Source organism: Equus asinus, chromosome 23 (assembly GCF_041296235.1).
Source record: "Equus asinus isolate D_3611 breed Donkey chromosome 23, EquAss-T2T_v2, whole genome shotgun sequence".
Taxonomy (NCBI): domain Eukaryota; kingdom Metazoa; phylum Chordata; class Mammalia; order Perissodactyla; family Equidae; genus Equus; species Equus asinus.
The window spans coordinates 13,147,507-13,167,092 of NC_091812.1; the positions used below are offsets into that span (position 1 = coordinate 13,147,507).

A 19,586-nucleotide genomic window follows, 5' to 3' on the forward strand; every position below is an offset into this window, starting at 1 on the left:
GTCTTCTTTGAATGTTTGGTAGAATTCACTGGGGAAGCCATCTGGTCCTGGGCTTTTGTTTTTTAGGCGATTTTTCATTACTGTTTTGATCTCCTTACTAGTGATTGGTCTATTCAGATTATCTATTTCTTCTTGATTCAGTTTTGGAAGGTTGTATGATTCTAGGAATTTATCTATTTCTTCTAGATTATCCAATTTGTTGGTGTATAGCTTTTCTTAGTATTCTCTTATAGTCCTTTGTATTTCTGTGGTGTCCATTGTAATCTGTCCTCTTTCATTTCTGATTTTATTTATTTGAGCCTTCTCTCTTTTTTTCTTGGTGAGTCTAGCTAAAGGTTTGTCAATTTTGTTTATCTTTTCAGAGAACCAGCTCTTAGTTTAATTGATTTTTTCCACTATTTTTTTAGTCTCTATTGTATTTATTTCTGCTTTAATTTTTATTATTTCCTTCCTCCTACTGATTTTGGGCTTCATTTGTTCTCCTTTTTCTAGTTCCTTGAAGCACACTGATAGATTGTTTGAGAAAAATCTTGTTTTTTGAGGTAGGCTTGTATTGCTGTAAACTTCCTTCTTAGTACTGCTTTTACCATATCCCATAAATTTTGGTATGTCATATTTTCATTTTCATTTGTCTCCAGGTATTTTTTGATTTTTCCTTTAATTTCTTCATTGATCAATAGTTGTTCATTAGCATTGTGTTTAATCTCCACATATCTCTGGCTTTTCCAGTTTTCTTCTTGTAGTTGTTTTCTAGTTTCATACCATTATGGTCAGAAAAGTTGTTTGGTATTATTTGAATCTTCTTAAATTTTTTGAGACTTGTTTTGTGGCCTAAGATGTGATCTACTCTGGAGAATGTCCCATGTGCATCTGAAAAGAATGTGTATTCTGGAGGCTGGCCCAGTGGCATAGTGGTTAAGTTCGTGTGCTCTGCTTCAGTGGCCCGGGGTTTGCCAGTTCAGATGCTCAGTGCAGACCTACACACTGCCCATCAAGTCATGCTGTGGCGGTATCCCACATAGAAGCACTAGAAGGACTTACAACTAGGATATACAACTACGTACTGGGACTTTGGGGAGAAAAAAAAGAAGAGGAAGATTGGCAACAGATGTTAGCTCAGCGCCAATCTTCCTCACCAAAAAAAAGAATGTGTATTCTGCAGTTCTTGGATGGAATGTTCTGTATATATCTACTAAGTCCATCTGGTCTAATGTGTCACTTAAGGCCAATGTTTCCTTATTGATCTTCTGTTTGGATGATCTATTCATTGATGTAAGTGGAATGTTAAAGTTCCCTACTATTATTTTGTTACTGTCATTTTCTCCTTTTATGTCTGTTAATGATTGCTTTATGTATATAGGTGTTCCTATGTTGGGTAAATAGATATTTACAAGTTTTATGTCCTCTTGTTGGAATTGCTTCCTTTATCATTATGTTATGCCCTTTGTCTCTTGTTCTCGTTTTAAAATCTATTATGTCTGATATAAGTATTGCCACTCCAGCTTTCTTTTTGTTTCCATTTGCTTGGAGTATCATTTTCCCTCCCTTTACTGTCAGTGTGTGAGTGTCTTTAGATCCAAAGTGTGTGTCTTGCATGCAGCATGTATAGGGGTCTTCTTATTTTTATCGATTTAGCCACCCTTAGTCTTGTTATTGGAGCACTTAGTCCATTGACATTTAAAGTAGCTATTGATAAGTATGTACTTATTGCCATTTTGTTACTTTTTTCTGGATGTTTTTGTAGTTCTTCTCTGTTCCTTCCTTCTTCTCTTGTTCTCTCATGATTTGATGGCCTTCTTTAGTGTTATGTTTGGGTTCCTTTCTCTTTATTTTGTATGTGTTATTATAGGTTTTTGGTTTGTGATTATCACAAGGTTCGTATATAATAATCTATGTAAATAATAATCTATATTGTTTATGGTCTCTTAGTTTGACTTCTTACTAAAAGCCCTACACTTTTATCCTCCCCTGACATTTCATGTTTTTTATATCATATTTTACTTATTTTATTTTTGTGTATCCCCTATCTTCTTATCATGGAATTAGATAATTTTAGTACTTCTGTCTTTTGACCTTCATACTAGCTTTATAGGTGGTTGATCCACTACCTTTACTGTATTTGCCTTTACCAGTGATTTTTTTTTCTTTGATAACTTTCTTATTCCTATTTGCGGTCTTTTCTATTCCATTTAAATACGTCCCTTTGACATTTCTTGTAAGGCCAGTTTAGTGGTGATAAACTCCTGTAGTTTTTTCTTGTCTGGAAAACTCTTTCTTTCTCCTTCCATGATATGAATGATAACCTTGACAGGTAAAGTATTCTTGGCTGTAGGTTTTTTCCTTTCAGCACTTTGACTATATCATGCCACTCCCTTCTAGCCTGTAAGGTTTCTGCTGAGAAGTCAGCTGATAGCCTTATGGGGTTTCCTTTGTATGTAACTTGTTGCCTTTCTCTTGCAGCTTGTAGGATTCTCTCTTTAATTCCTGACATTTTAATTATAATGCATCTTGGCGTGGACCTCTTTGGCTTCACCTTGTGTGGTGCTCTTTGCACTTCCTTTACCTGGATGTCTATTTCCTTCCTTATGTTAGGGAAGTTTTCAACTATTATTTCTTCAACTGGGTTCTCTGCCCCTTGTGTCTCTCTTCTCCTTCTGTGAAACCTATAATATGGATGTTAGTATGCTTGATGTTGTCCCAGAGGTCACTTAGACTGTCCTCATTCTTTTAACTTCTTTTGTCTGTTCAGCTTGGGTGATTTTCTCTACTCTTTCATCCAGATCGCGGATCCTTCTTCTGTGTCATCTACTCTGCTATTGATTCTCTCTACTGAATTTCTCATTTCCATTATTGTATTCTTCTGTTCTCAATGGTTCTTTTTTATATTTTCCAATTCTTTGTCAAAGTTCTGTGTTCATCTCTTCTTCTCCCAAGATCAGGGAGTATCCTTATGACTACTAGTTTGTACTCTTTGTGAGGTAGATTGTTTATTTCTGTTTTCTTTAATTCTTTTTCTGAGGGTTTGTCCTATTCCCTTATTTGGAACATATTTCTTTGTCTCCTCATTTTGCCTACTTCTCTGTAGTTATATGTATGTATTAAGTAGCTCAGCTGCATCTCCTGATCTTGGAAATGTGGCCTTATGTAAGAGATGCTTTATGGAGCCTGGCAATGTGCTCCTCTCTCATCACCTGTGCCAGATGTTTCCTTGTGTGGGCTATGTGTGCCCTTCTGTTGTGGTGGAGTTGCTACTGCTACAGGCGCATGGGTAGGTTAGGCTGGCCCCCAAGCTGGCTGGTTGTAAGGCTCAGCTGGGTGTGGCTGCTGCAGTGACTTTATTGCATGGGGCAAGCCCTGGCATGGCTGGCTGTAAAGTCTAATAGCATACAACCACTGCTATTTTGCTGTTAAGTGAGTCAGGCCCCCACTGTGGCTGGTTGCTAGGCTCAGGGGTTCACAATTGCTCTAGGCTTTCAGTGTGGCTCCCTGTAGTGTGCGGCCATTGTCAGCTCTCTCAGGAGTGTAGATGGGTAGAGCTGGCTCCAGGTGTGGCAGTGTACAATCATTTCAGGTGTTGGAATGTGGGGCAGATCCTCTATGTGGCTGTTTGCAATGGCCAGCAGCACAAGTCTGCTGTGGGCCCATGTGCCCCACCAACACAGGCCTGCACACACACCTTGTCAATGTGGACCCACAAGTTTGCTGCGGGCTTGCTGTGGGCAGGGCCAGTCCCTGGGGCAGGCTGCCTGCTGCCTGGCTGTGCTTGATTGCCACGGGTGCTCTATTGGGTAGGACAGATTCCTGCACTAACAGGCTAAAGGAGGAAATCCAACGGCAGCTGCCAATGTCTGTGTCAACACAACTGAACTAGGTCACAGTAATGGTTGCTACCAGTGTCTCAGTCCAGGGGGTGGGGTGGGGGGTGGGCTCAGCTGCCTCCTGCCTCTCTGAGATGTGCTCCAACCTTAGTAAGTGAGTCAGTTTTACTAATGAACTATGCACTTTTCTTTCTGGTGTTTTTGTGTTGGTTTCCAGATCGGCTGAATCTGTGTGTGGGCCCTTTAAGATCAGGTTTTCCTTTCTCTGAAATTCTGTGGTTTTTCCGGGCGTATTCCCTATTGGTTTTCAAAGCCAGCAAAGCCAGGTATTATGGGATCTCATCTTGGTTGTGCTGAATCCAAGGGCTGGGATGCCTATTGTGGCATAAAATCCCTGGCTCCTCTGGGAGAAGCTCTGTACCTTTGAGATTGCTCCTGGCCATGAAGCGCCATGGCTAGGATGTGGTTTTTTCCTCAGCAGAGTTGTATTTCTGCCTCTTCCACCTGTCAGTGTTGTCCCTTGTGGGGGTTATTTTTATCCAGTTTCCAGATCTCTCTCAGAGGAAACTGTTTCACAAGTAGTTGTAGATTTGTTGTGTCCATGGGAAGAAATGAGTTCAGAGTCCTCCTACACTGCCATCTTCCAAACTCTCTACCTCTCTTTCAATGCTCCATACTTTTAAGTCTAAGTAAAGAAGAGTGACTAAGACTATAAGCTCTGGAACTGATATCCCATGTTCAAATCTAGGTTGGGACACCCAGGTTTGAAGCTAGTCACTTAACTTTTCAAAACCTGTGTGAAATAAGGATTTTTTTTTATTGAGGTCATAATAGTTTATAACACTGTGAAATTTCAGTTGTACATTATTATTTGTCAGTCACCATATAAATGTGCCCCTTCACCCTTGTACCCATTTCCCAACCCCCTTCCCCTGTGATAACCACTAAACTGTTGTCTTTGTCTGTGAGTTTCTCCAACATATGAGTGAAATCATACGGTATTTGTCTTTCTCTGTCTAGCTTATTTTGCTTAACATAATACCCTCCAGGTCTATCCATGTTGTTGTGAATGGGACGATTTTGTCTTTTTTCTGGCCGAGTAGTATTCCATTGTATATATATACCACACCTTCTTTATCCAGTCATCGGTCGATGGGCACGTGGGTTGCTTCCACTTCTTGGCTATTGTGAATAATGCTGCAATGTAACTCCCTTTGAATTGTTGATCTCAAATTCTTTGGATAAATAACCAGTAGTGGGATAGCTGGGTCATATGGTAGTTCTATTTTTAATATTTAGAGAAATCTCCATACTGTTTTCCATAGTGGCTGCACCAGTTTGCATTCCCACCAGCAGTAGATGATGGTTCCCTTTTCTCCACATCCTCTCCAACATTTGTTATTTTTTTGTCTTGGTGTTTATAGCTGTTCTAATGGGTGTAAGGTGATATCTCAGTGTAGTTTTAATTTACATTTCCCTGATGATTAGTGATGCTGAACATCTTTTCATGTGTCTACTGGCCATCTGTATATTTTCTTTGGAAAAATGTCCGTTTAGCTCCTCTGCTCATTTATTGATCAGGTTGATTGATTTTTTGTTGTTGAGTTGTGTGAGTTCTTTATATATTTTGGAGATTAACCCCTTGTCGGATATATGATTTGTAAATATTTTCTCCCAGTTGGTGGATGGTCTTTTCACTTTGTTCCTTGTTTCCTTTGCCTTACAGAAGCTCTTTAGTCTGATGAAGTCCCACTTGTTTATGCAAAAAGGATTTTTGTGCCATCTATCTCAAAGAGCTATTTTGAGGTTTACATGAGATAATATATGCAAAGAACTTCACAAGGTATGGGTAAGAAATCATATTTCCTGGAGATATTTTCTTGAACCTGACTCTTCTTAGTTGCATTAATAGCATCCTAATTCAGACTCTTGTGTGTTTGTGTCATCAACTGCATCTGTCTCTGTGGCAGACTCGACAGTGTCACCCCTCTATAATCTGTGTTTCCTGATGTTCCTGCCCTTGTTTAACCCTCTCCCTTTGAGTGTGGAAGTGACCTGTGACTTGCTTCTAACCAACAAATGTGGCAAAAGTGACAGGACATGTGATTAAGTAAGATTACAGTGCTCTCCAGCTGAAGTCTCTCACTCCCTTGCTGGCTTTGAAAAAGCAAACTGCCCTGTTGTGTGATGCCAATGTAGGGATGCTCATTGAAGGAAGTGAGAGAAGTCTTTAGGAGCTGAGGGTAGCCTTTGGTTGACAGCTGTCAAGAAACTGAAGTCCTTGGTGCAAAAGTTACGCAGCAATAGAAAATGGGTAATAATTATTTTTCCTTTTTTTAGCATTCCTTTCTTCAAACTACTACCCCACCAAGTTGAGCTCTAGAGCATTGCTCTTGCCACCTCACGGCTGAAAAACCTTCATCCCACTTGTCCCAACTATGAAATGGGGCTTGCAAACTTTGGGTGCAGCCTACCTTATCCTATACTCCTATACAAAATCCTTTTCTCCAAATAGACTAGACTACTTCTTTTCTGAACCTGCTTTCCAGACCCAGCATCTTCTATTCATGCCATTTCCTACAAGTGAAGGCAAACTCTCAGTCCTCATCTCCACCATCAAAATCTACCTCAGCCCTTAAGGCTAGTACAGATGCCACCCACTCGCCTTTCTGCAGTATTCTCACTCTCCTCTCAATGCTTTTCATTGTCCTCATTTGTATCATCATCACATAGTGCTCTGTGTTATCCTATTTGAATATACTCCCTCTTCTACTGCTCTGGGCACTCATCCCAGGCAGCAGAGCACAAGGGTTAAGGGCATAGAGTCTAGAGTAGACTGCAGGATTTTGTATGTTGGTTCTGCTACTAACCAGCTGCATAACTTTGGGCAAGTTACTTAACCTCTTTGTACCTTGGTGGTTTTGTTTTTTTTTTTTTTGAGGAAGATTAGCCCTGAGCTAACATCTGTTGCCAATCCTCCTCTTTTTGCTGAGGAAGACTGGCCCTGAGCTAACATCCGTGCCCATCTTCCTCCACTTTATATGTGGGACGCCTACCACAGCGTGGCTTGCCAAGCGGTGCCATGTCCGCACCTGGGATCTGAACCGGTGAACCCTGGGTCGCCGAAGCAGAACGTGCGCACTTAACTGCTGTGCCACCAGGCCGGCCCCTGTACCTTGGTTTTCTAATCTGTAAAATAAGAGTCCCTAATAGACTTCCTACAAAGATTAAATACAGTGATAATTGCTTGGCAGAAAGAAAGCAATTTATTGTGTTTGCCAAAAGAAACAGTCATTTTTGTATCCTCCCCCTTTTTAAAATCTCAACCTCTAGCCCATAATAGTACTCTCTATAGAGACAAATAGTCATTAAATGATGAATGAAGGCTTGCCATTTGCATTTGTTTAACTGTGAGTAGGAAACAGCATTAGAAATCTCCTGATCAATAACTTTCCACCTTCATTTCCCACCAATCAAATAGCCTTTTGAGTCATGAAGATCTTAAAATGGGAAAATAAGAAAGGGGGTAGGGAGAGGGAGGGGGAGGAAAGGAAAAAAACCTGGAGAGGGGAATGTTTACAAATAAATCACTAAAATTCACTGAAAAATTCTATTTACTATTTTCATTCATTATTATCAAAGTTCCTTGCATGATCTCTTGCTGAAACCATGGAAAGCAGCATATTTTCCGGTAGGCTCTGTGCTTGCTCTGATGTACCTTTTCAGCATCTGGCCAGGCACATTTATATACGTAAAAGCCCAAGTAACTTCTTGTCATCCTCATGCTGATTTTAAGGACAGCACTGCAGGCACTGACTTGGCAGAGTTACTCACTCAGCAATACGTAGACAGCTTAAGGACTAAGAAAGTGACATCACACCTGACCTTCAAAATATAAACACCAGAAATCCCAACTAAAAAAATAAAAATGTATATTCCAAATGTTATTGCAAAATACCCTCCTGTTTTCCTGGCTTAGTGACTGCTGGTAGAAGAACACAGTGCTCGGGAGAAAGAACGAAAATACTTTGACATCAGTGTGTGGGTTGGGATTAGAAAAAGTCATGCTCTCTGATGGGGCACCTTCTCCCCACATCCTAGAGCAAAAACAGAAAATGACTACAATAATGGGAGCTGCACGGAGGATGCTGCAGTGGAGAAAGCAACAGAATCGTACGCAAGCAGGCAAAATATGTTTCATTTTGGCAGAGTGAGAGATCTAATCTTTACCAGCAGCATGACTAGACTGACAACCTGATGGTAAAGCAAATAAATGATCAGTTCCGTGTTCCAGCCACGGAACCCACAGTGCTTCCTTTAATAACATGTCTAGAAACGTACAGCTCTCTTTGAAGGTGAAACAATTCTCCCTTGCCTACTCAACACCCACCTAAAACCAGTTCATATGTAGAGCTATTTCTGCCTGTTTTTTGTGTTACTTCTCCATCAGATAGCTAAAGAGTTTTAAACCAAGAAATAACCACAGGAATTAAGTGATGCAACTGCTCTTGCCACAATTAACCACAAGGAATTTATTCCTTGCTTCCTACACAGCACATGCTTTTTGTATTGCTCCTTTATTCACTTTGAGGAAATTATTTAACTGCTTCATGTTCATAGATGGGAGATGGGAGAAAATACAACCAAGAAAATACACAAAACTTCAAATTTTATCTATTCAATCCTAATCATTGACAAACCTATAGAATTTGCCCTCTTCGCAAAAGAGTTGATAAAAGATCTAGGATTTTGGACAAGGGAAGGGAGGTTTACTACGGTTTGTGTGACACATCTGCTGATCTTCTACTGGGTTTACTGCCTGTGCTTTCCTTGCCAGTTCATGACTGAGAAGTGTGAGTGAAGCAGCACTTCATCTCAGTTCCTGATGTGGTACTGTCATTTCTTTGAACAAGATCATTAAGCTATCACCTCAAAACAAAATGGATACCCCTAAGGGTTAACTTGAATCATTCTCTATCTATAGAAATTTATGATCTGATTACACAGTTATAGTCTGAGGGTGGTGGTGGAGAGGTACCTAGAAAAGGATAGAGTGTCCCTCCAGGCAAGGACACCTTCATTCTTCTCTGAGGAGAAATGAACACAATGCCAACCAGTCAGAACTAGGATGATGTAAATGTACAAGCAACTCAAGCCATGAGAAATTCCAACTTTCGGCATCCCATCCAAAGCAACCAGGAAAAGTGACTGTTACAAACTTGACCCCTTACTGCTCACACACGTTAAGTTCTGTTCACTAGCATAATTCCTATATGAACTAACATGAACTAAATTTATGTCAAGGGTGGCACCATAGCATTTAAACTCTAACATGTCTGTTGTTAAATAATTTTGGCAAAGTATGGCTCCCTAGCTTGCAGTGTGCAGACCATGCTGAAGATCTTGGCCTTGGATGATTTTCTATTGTCTAGCCTTTTTTCCCATTTTTATGTTTTACAGTTTTCCTGCAGAGGACTGTCACATGAAAACAAGGTGGAAAAAAGTCATCTATTATCTTTTGTTAATTACCATTATTTTCTGGTAAAAGAAAACCTTTAGAATTATTGAGACAATTAAATCATAGATATGGGTAAATTTCAAAAGCATTAGAAATTTGGAGCTAAAGGCTGTTTTTTTAAATGAATTAATAAAGTTTTATTTATATATAAATCGCTGTACCTAAACCACTTACCAATATGTTGGCTAGCTTGTTATATACCCTAAGTGTGGGAAATAGATGGACAGAATATGAGTGGGCAAGCAAATGAAAATAATAATACTTAAAGCCGTAGGAGATACAGTAATATTGGCACAGTCTTTAATTCTGGTAAGAATTTAAATTGGTATAATTTCCTCTTGGAATGAAATCTGGCAATTTTTACATAAGAATATTCATACCCAAACATTCATGACCCAAAGTCTTGTTTCTAAAATTTATCCTTAAGAAATAATTTAAATGGGAAATACTTCCACTCTAGTTTTATTTATCACAAGCTTAACATAGATAAATAATTAGAAACAATAAAGATATACTACAATGCAGGGTAGTTAAGTCAATTAAGGTACAACAAATGAATAGAATAAAGCAGCCACTAAAATAATAATTATAAAGTAAGCTGGGCCAAACCACAAAGGTTGGTCTGGGTTTGAAGACCGGTCAAAATGTCTTAGACTCAACTTAGGTTACTTTCATTTTGGTACCAAACTGGCAAATAGTACAACAGATGTATGCACAATCAACAACACGTAAGTGGACTTGGTCCTCGGTTTCCTCTCCGGTTCCTCCCACACTTGTGCCTGAAGTTCTGTGGTCAATGTAGAGTGAAGACTCTGCCAGGTCAGAGGAGCCCTGAACTCTGCCTTGGCGAGAGTCCACATTAGCAGTGGAGCTTCCACCCCATTTCCGAATAAGAAAAATTTTCCACGGTATTACTCTATAAGAAAACACCTCATCATTCTTTTTCCTACTATGTCATCACACCTACAGCAAGCTTGGTCATGGTCTACTTCATGAAGATTGTCTGGAAACATGGAAAAGGCCTGGAAGTTGGCAGTGCAGGAGATACCAAACTATAAAACATTCTCTAGGATATAAGGTTGTACGGATACGAGAAAAATGGAAACATGGAAAATAGGAGGGAAAAGGAAATCTATTGAGATGATTATTTTTACTTTTGAATTTATAGTTGTGATAACATCACTTTGACAAGATGGGAGAAACTTTAGTGACTCACAAACAACTAATCTTGGGCCTCTTCTTCCATTTCTTTTTGTGTCGCCCTAAAATTTTTCCCCTTGTAAAGGTAGGCATTAAATTTATTAGCCATTCGCATGCTTCCACTGGCACTGAAAGGGAGGGAAATCTTGCCTTTGAAGTGCATTACCTTCTCCATCATGCTGTTTCTTGATATCGCCCCAAAGTCCTCAAAGCACTGGTCTCCATATTTATACTCCATAGTCACTATACTGCTTCCCGTCCTACAGGGCCTGCCTTTGCCCACAGCTCCAGGGTTCCCCACGAGCAAGTGGCAATGCTTTGCCCCACAAACTGCCTGCCTGGCTGCAACTATGTTTCACACGAAGGCCGTCAACACCCGTGCTATAGAGAGAGTGGATGCTTTATACCAGAGAATGACTTGACAGTTTATATTCTCTCTCTCAGAAGTCAGAATAGGAAATATCTGAAGAGGATAGAGCCATACAGAAGGGGAAAGACTCAGAGAGAGAAGAGAGTAAGCAGAGGTCGGAAGAAGGGTCAGGTAATTGACAGTGACAGAGGAAGTGCAGAAGAGGGAGGCCAAGAGCAGCCTGCTGCCAGTCCGATGGACAGTATTCCCGACCTCCATGAGGCAGCGCTGAGCGGAAGCTGAGACTTTGCTTTCTTTCCTATTTTTTTCCCCTTACTTTTCTATGTAACTTTACCATGAAACTTCTGTTAACAGAGAAAATCAAGGGTGTCTCTGTTCCTCTCAATGTGAAAAGTTCTAACAAAATAATAGCTAAGTTCTTAGAGCACCGATCCTGATTCTGAAACTATAAAATCCCACAGGTTCTCAAAAAAGTGTATCACAATCACCATACAGCTCCATTCCTGCGCCAAGATTTTTTCAAACACTGAAAATACAGTATAAAAAATTAAAGTAACTTTCCCCGTGTAGTCACTGTGGGAGGGGCTACCCTGATCCCAACTATGCTGTACTACAGTGGTCATATCTTCTGGAATTCCTTTTTGAATCATATTCAGAATCTGCTGCTTTGTCACTCAAGAAAACCAACCTTATCTTTTCACTTTCTACTTTGGGCTCTCTTCCTCTCCTTCCCTTTTCCTTTTGTTTCTTGCCATCATGAGCCAATCATATGAGGAGCTGTGTTAAGTACTGGGTGAAATGAGTGACTGAACCAAATGGAGTAGAGGTGGGGAAACAGTATAATTGAAATAATAGCAGCAAACACAGGATAATAAGTTCATTTGTGTGTTATGGCTCTAGCGCCATAAGAAATAAGATGGATGTTGCTGAAGGGGGTTGTGTTGCAGCCACACTGCTCCATCATTGGTATTTCAGTTGATAGCCACTTGCTGTGATATCCTAAATGATGCCCCATATCTGGCACAATGTATACATTTGTGAAATCACTGAGTAAATAAATGAATGAAGGAAAGGCTTAATGGCTTCAATAGAGTCTATTTTGCTGGTTACTACTAATTTACTAATTTAATAACTTTAATCATTAAAAACAATTTTTTCAAATAAAAATAACACTACAGTAAATGAAATTAATAATATAATTTATAATGGGACCAAAGTTATTTCTTTGGAACAGGGTTATGATTGGCCCTCATGTGACTGTGCTGTGACAAGGATCTCGTGATGGTAAACCATTGTTTGCATCAAGATAGCCTACAGCAATAAATCAGCCACATTCATTCCCATGCACCTGCAAATAAACATGAGTGACGGATACTGTGCAGGCACTCTTGCCTCTCAAGTTCCCTCTCAAGTTCCAAATCAGATACCTGAGCTTTTTCCACACTTACGGGTTCCCTCTGCTGCCTGACTTCTTTTATTCCCCTGCAATACTTGGGGACCTTTCTCCAGTGAGGACACAACACCTCTATCTTCCCTCTTCCCTCCCCAGGCTTCAGAGGCCAGTTCTTAACACATCTTACAGATAACCAATGCTCAATAAATGTTTTTAAAATAAAACAATAGAAATACTTGTACAATTCCCATTAAGATCTGACACAAATTTCTCCACTATATATTGTAAGCATTAGAGAAGACGTGTATTTGTTGTCAAAAGTTTTGAAATTCTAAGAAATTTATCTCTACTTAATTTAAAAACTTACTGCCTGTGGCAGTATGGGAAAGACACATTTCCTTACCAGACGCATTGTGAAATCCATCTGTATCATCTCAAGCTTTAAGAATTTCAAGCCACGCCAGAACTCTGATTTAATTTTCTTTCCACCGCAAGAGTGCCTGCACAGTATCCGTCACTCATGTTTATTTACAGGTGCATGGGAATGAATGTGGCTGATTTATTGCTGTAGGCTATCTTGATGCAAACAATGGTATAATTTGTTTCTTGGATTCTTTTCAATCCATTCTACAGCTGCCTTCCATCAAGTGTGAGTTCTATAGCTTCTTTAGGAAAGCTGTGCTCCCAACAGAAATGTCCTTGAGTAGCTGTAAATCTTCACGTGATGAAATTGACTAATATTTGTATAAAGTTTTACCATACACAAAACACCTGAATATACATTGACACATTTAATTCTCATAATAATCCAAAGCAATAGCATCGTTATTCCCATTCTGCATACGGGACAAGTCTTTTTAAATTACAGCGACTTTCCTAAGATTATGTAGCAGCGGTAACACTGAAACCCAGACTTCTCTGTTTCCTTCTCCTTCAACATAATCATCCTAGCAGTTCATATGTATATGAAAACTTCCTTTTCTTGAGGTTTCTTACTTTTTATGGAATTTAAATGGAAAAAGCACTGAGATGAAAACTCTGCTTGAAATCTCCCCTAAGTCAGTGTTGTTCTTTAAAGTCAGTAGTAAAGTCAGTCAGTAAAATTCTAACCAAAATGAGTAGAATAAAACGCTTCTCAAAGAGCATTAGGAATTAAAACAAGCAGCATCTTGGCCTCTGTGTCTTTATATTCTCTTTTGACTCAGTATCCATTTTGCCCCAAAGCACAAAACAATAATTAGAAAAGAAAGGATACTTATATGAGCTGGAAGTTAAAATATCATGTAACAATCTCGATAACTAGATAATTCATTTGAGCGCAGTGGTGCCAAAAGTATGAATGGATGACAAAGAGAATAGTCATTCTGATGCAATAAGATGGCAGTGTTAAGCAGTCTTTAAATAATACATATTCTAAAACACAGAGCTACATCATGAGTTTGATACAGTCACCTCAGTAAGGAATTAAACATGAAAAAATGTTTCCTCTGAAGTTGCTTAGAAGATGAAAATACATATGGAATGTCTTACTGATTACTTAAAAAAGAAATTGTGCCATTATTTATTGATGTTAGAATTTTATAAATGATGAGGAGATAGAAAGTCATTATCATAAAAGTATAAACTGTAAGGCAGTTTCACATTATCTCAAATTTCTGCTAAAGTGAAAATGTAATAGCTTCACAAATTAAGCATTTTCACTACAAACTGCCTTTTTTCTCACCTCCTGATTTATACAGAAACTTCTGAAACACCTTACTGGTTATCAGCAATGAAACAAAACTATGAAACAGACAAGATGTGTCTCAGTCCTTCCAAATCAAAGATGGTTTCTCTTTGGGTGAATGTATAGCTTTACAGGTCCATTAAAATCTACTCCAACCTTCCTTCTACTCTATTCCTGGTACTGAGCAAAGCAAATTATGTCACACCTACCATGGCACTCCTCTTCCTAGAAACAGCCCTGGCTTCACATGGGTGGGGGGCTGGGGAGGAGAGGCCCCTGCATGGTCTGCCTCCTCCTCCAGCCTTACCTAGTACCTCCTCCACCTCACTCACTACCATCACCCTGTGTCTCAGAGGCCAGCGCAGTGGCAGGCACACAGCTGGGGCCCAATAAATATTTGTTAAATGAATCATTTTTACCATTTGACAATGTAACAATAAAACATTGCCTCACAATTTTGAAATTTGTTTATTTCCAAAACAATTTTATGTAAGGAGAGAATGAATTAGTAATGTAATGAGTCCTTTATTCTTTGTATGAATTTTTATATATTTTGAAAGTTTACAGTAGGTAAACTTACATATATTTTAACTCCAAGTAATTACTGCTTTGATTAATTATTTCAACAAATAAATGTCTTGTATTCTAGGCACAAGAATAAGCATTAGAGAAGGTGAATTTAAATATTCATTTATCCTATCATTCAACAATCATTTACTACAAGCTAAGTGTCACTTTAAATTGTTAGATACACAGCCAAAATCTATTGGCAGGTGAGATGGGAGTTTTTATATTTCCCAACACACACACACACACACACACACACACACACACACACACAAGCACTATAGAAGAGATATTAGTGGAAATCTGTGGTTTTTTTCTTTAGAAAGAGAGAAAAGGGTCTTGTAGCAATGGACAAAAGTGGATGGGTGGCTTGTGTAGGACCCTGACATAGCCTGAAGGAGGGGACTTGACACATTTGCCTGTATTGGTAGAGCTGTCTAGGAGAGCAGCTCTAAAGCCTGGTAATGAGGAATATTCTGAGCAAGTGAATAAGCAATGGGCAATCTTAGATTATGGATGTCTCGTGAATATATGAACTGGGAACTACTCAAGGTCTGGGCTCTCTCTTGGATCCTAAATGGACTTGTACACTGTGGGTTTACGGTAACCACCGTCATGAAACTATGCCTAGAAATAAGGCCAACATATTAGGAGATAGAGAGTCTTAGAGGAAAAGCACATATTCTACAACTTAAGAAAGGCTTGCTATACTTTTATTATGAAGTAAAGGGCAGTCTCCTATTGAGAATATTTTGTGTTTATCTTGGGTAGAAGTTTTCCCAAAAGGGTCCCTGGGGCTGATAGTATGTCTCAAAGTTCTATCCCATAAGGAAAAGGGGGGTCCCCAAGCGTCTGAAATGCACATTCTAAGCAGACACTAGCATATACAGAACACAAAATTCAGAGATGGGTCTTCAGGGACTGTTAGATCAGTCTGGCTGCCCTAACCACAAGAGAGAAAACTCAGAGTCAGAAAATTTTAGGAGTTGGGGAAACTTCAGACACAGAATATTAAATCTGGGCTCAACCTTGGTGAGTGAATCATTCTTTGTGTTTCTGTACCCTGTGTGGAGCGTGGGAGATAGCTCAAGGGGTTAAATACTTTATCTAAATCCTCTCTCCTGTAACAGGTACAAAGACTATTTTCCCTGGAAGAAAGTGCTGATCAAATTTAAGATTTCAGCAAATGGCCTACTTTGAGCTCTTTTTTTGTCCCATTTGCCTTTGTTCTTGGTGTAGTGCCTATAAGAGCTTCAACATTTTTATATGAATCAAATCATAGTCACAATTAAGTTTTCTGTAAATGTTTTTTTCCTTAAAAAAATTAAAATTGGAGCCCTGTAATGTAGTAAAACAATGTAATCAACCTAGATGTTAAGGTAAGCCTCTGATCCATATATCAGAAGTGACTCAACTGGTTGAAAGCGACAGAGGAAGTGGAGATGGAGTTGGGTATATGGCCAGTTTGTACAGAGGTTAACAGCACAAGCTTTGTAGTGGAACAGACTTTGGTTTGAATTCTGGCTTAACTGCTTACTAGCTTCCACTAATGACCTTAAGGTAGTTATTTAACCTACCTGAGGTTCACTATCTTCATTTAAAAATGCTTAGCATGGGGGCCGGCCCAGTGGTGCAGCAGTTAAGTGTGCACATTCCACTTTGGCGGCCTGGGGTTCACCGGTTTGAATTCTGGGTGTGGACATGGCACCAGTTGGCAAGCCATGCTGTGGCAGGCGTCCCACATATAAAATAGAGGAAGATGGGCATGGATGTTAGCTCAGGGCCAGTCTTCCTCAGCAAAAAGAGGAGGATTGGCAGATGTTAGCTCAGGGCTAGTCTTGCTGAAAAATTAAAAAAGAATGCTTAGCATGAAATTATTATTACAAAAACAACAGCAGTTATTGTTGCTATTAATAAAAATGCATGTATTCTGAAGGCCTGGGCCCCAAAGACAAAAAGGAATATTTTTTCTTCTATAAAGTTCTATACATTACAACATTCCCTTGTAGATATGATCTGTTTCCTAAAGGAGAAGGAAATAACATCATCTGGGTTCCTAGGACATTATTTTTTCCTTCAGCTCATTTTATTTATTTATCCCAGTCACAATCTTTTTGTTAATCTTTTTGTAACATTTTGGTATACTTCCTTGGCTTTCTCTTTAGTCCTTATTGAAACAAGTTTTCTCTTCATGCAATCATGAATAAACTTATTCTTATTTTTATTCAGTAATGTAAACACTGTCTTTTAAAACATTATGATAGGGGCTGGCCCCATGGCCGAGTGGTTAAGTTCATGTGCTCTGCTTCAGCAGCCCAGGGTTTCGCTGGTTTGGATCCTGGGCGCGGTCATGGCACCACTCATCAAGCCATGCTGAGGGGGCATCCCACATGCCACAACTAGAAGGACCCACAACTAAAAATATACAACTATGTTCTGGGAGGCTTTGGGGAGAAAAAGGAAAAATAAAATCTTTTTAAAAAAACCCAAAACATGATACATTTTAGGGTGAAAATGAATAAATAGCAAGAGACAAGAGAAGGTGGCCTGTGAATAAATAAATAAATGATGATGCAAAGTTAATGGAAACACTCAGGAGCCTCAGCTTATGATTCCTCATAATCTAAAAATCCAAAGGGCAAATACACCATGTTTATTGATGATAAACTGCTATTTGTTAGACATGAACCCTTCCAGGGAGGAGGGGTATTATCATTTACTAAATGCACAGTTCAAGTTTTACTGGTACTAAGATAATACATGTGATGCCGTTAATTCCATCATAGAAATGTGACCCAAGTATGAGAATGTATCCTAAGAGCAATTACATAGTAATAAAAATAATACTCTGTTTTTTTTGGTAAAGATTGGCATCTGAGCTAACAAGTGCTGCTGATCTTCATTTTTTTTCCCTGCTTTTTTCTCCCCAAATCCCCCCAGCACATAGTTGTGTATTTCTAGTTGTAGGTCCTTCTAGGTGTGGCATGTGGGACGCCGCCTCAACGTGGCCTGACGAGTGGTACCATGTCCGCGCCCAGAATCTGAACCAGTGAAACCCTGGGCCGCGGGAAGTGGAGCGCGCGAACTTAACCACTTGGCCACGGGGCTGACCCCAAATAATACTCTATTAAACATACTTGCTGCTGTATATATACAAAAAGTATTCCACTTCTAGGAGATTTATGCACATTGAAATGACTAATCATGACTCTCTACATGTGCAAAAGAATTAGGAACCATCTAAAACTTCCCTAAAAATACTCGAACTTGCCTGTTTAGGTCTCTAGTGATATAATCCTGCTTATATCTTTGATAAGCACAATTAACAGAATGCTGACTCTATTAGAAAGTAGCTCAACGCTCAAAGCTGCCCTGCACCCTCAATTTCCAAACTCCAACCACTTATCCACATGGATCCCATCATCATGAAATAAAGATTTTGGTGTACTTAGAGTTATTTTCCCATACATATTTAACAATCTAGTTTTTGTGTGTGTGTGCAAATAAAATTAGGTTCATATTATAGTTGTCTTACAGCCTGTGTTAATTTGTTAAAATTTATCATACAAAGAGTTTTAGAAAATATTTATGTACACTTTAAAGAACAATAAGATAATCACCGATTTACTCACCAACCAGGTTAAGAATGACATCATTATCAGACTTTAGAAGCTGTCTGCGGGCCACTTCCTGATTGTATCCCCTCCCTTGGCCCCACAGATAATCACCATCGTTAATTTTGTGTTAATTATGCCCTTGTCTTTCTCTATTATGATACTATTTATACACATACTCCTAAAAAATCAGTAGCTTGATTGTGCCTGATTTTGAATTTAATATAATGGAATATTGTATGCTTTCTTTTCTGACTTGCTTCATTCTTTAATGTGCTTTTGGGATTTATTCACAGTGATGCCTTAGCTGTAGTTCATTTTCAGCTGAAAAAGGTATATACTTTGTATATACTTGTATGAATATACCAGTTTAGCCATTCGTTTCCAGTTTCTAAAAATTACATATAATGCTGCTATGAACAAATTTTTAACATGTCTCCTGGTGCATGTATAGAAGAGTTCCTCTATTAAATATAGGGAAGTGGAAGTGTTGGATGGTAGGTATGTGCAGTCAGCTTTACAGACAACACAAACTGTGTCCTAAGTAGCGGTACCAGTTTAGATTCTCAGCACCAGTGGGCGGGAGAGGACTGTGCACTGCAGCCTAGCCAGTTTTTTTTTTTAAATATCTGCTAATCTGGTAGATAAAGATGGTACTCTATTATAGTTTAAATCGGCACTTTCTTGATTAAGAGTGTGAGCCCCTTTTTCATATATTTATCGGCCATTTGAGTATCTGCTTTTATGTGAGACATATATAATTAAAAATTTTCTAGCAGCCACATTAAAAAAGTGAAAGGAAACAAATGAAATCAATTTTAGTCATGTTTTTCAATTTAACTGAAAATATTTTGATTTCAACATGTTTTCAATATAAAAATTCTTAAGAAGATATTGTACGTTCTTTTTTTTTGGTACTAAGTCTTTGAAATATGGTGTGTATTTTACATTTACAGTACATCTCAACTGAGACAAGCCACATTTCAAGTGCTCAAAGCCACAGTGGCTTGTGGCTATCCTACTGGGCAGCGCAATTTAGATACTAAGCCTTTGCCAGGTAGATTTACTGTAAATATCTTCTATCAGTGTGGGGCTTCTTTTTTAACTTCTTTATCTTTTCATGAATCAAAATTATGAAATTTAACTTGTCAAATATATTTATAATTTCCTTTATGGTCTGCATTTTCTTTAACTGGTTTAAAAAAACCCTTCACTTTCCTTGGGTCATAAAGATATACAACTATATTGTCTATTAAAAGTTTTGCAGTTGGCAAATAACATGGTTATGTATGTAGAAAATCCAAAGGAATCAACAACAAAAAAAGTTACTAAAATAAGTGAATTTAGCAAGGTTGCCTTTTTTGAGATCAGTATATGAAA

At 38.8% G+C, this 19,586-nt stretch overlaps 2 protein-coding genes across 13 annotated transcripts in view; one reads left to right on the forward strand and one right to left on the reverse strand.

Moving 5' to 3' along the window:
* LOC123276100 (regulator of DNA class I crossover intermediates 1-like) overlaps positions 1-19,586 on the forward strand; it is a 154,672-nt gene that overhangs the window by 119,995 nt on the left and 15,091 nt on the right. For 7 of the 9 annotated variants that reach the window (XR_011497508.1, XR_011497507.1, XR_011497520.1 and 4 more), the window contains one exon: positions 5,545-5,661. The gene's annotated coding sequence lies outside the window, so the exon portion shown is untranslated. Of the gene's footprint in view, positions 1-5,544; positions 12,623-19,586 lie in introns of those variants that run through there. The other 2 variants (XR_011497509.1, XM_070495951.1) reach the window with 2 other exon arrangements.
* The window catches only part of LOC106845824 (uncharacterized), a 96,107-nt gene that overhangs the window by 16,230 nt on the left and 60,291 nt on the right, over positions 1-19,586 (reverse strand). The gene's annotated exons all lie outside the window — the stretch shown is intronic.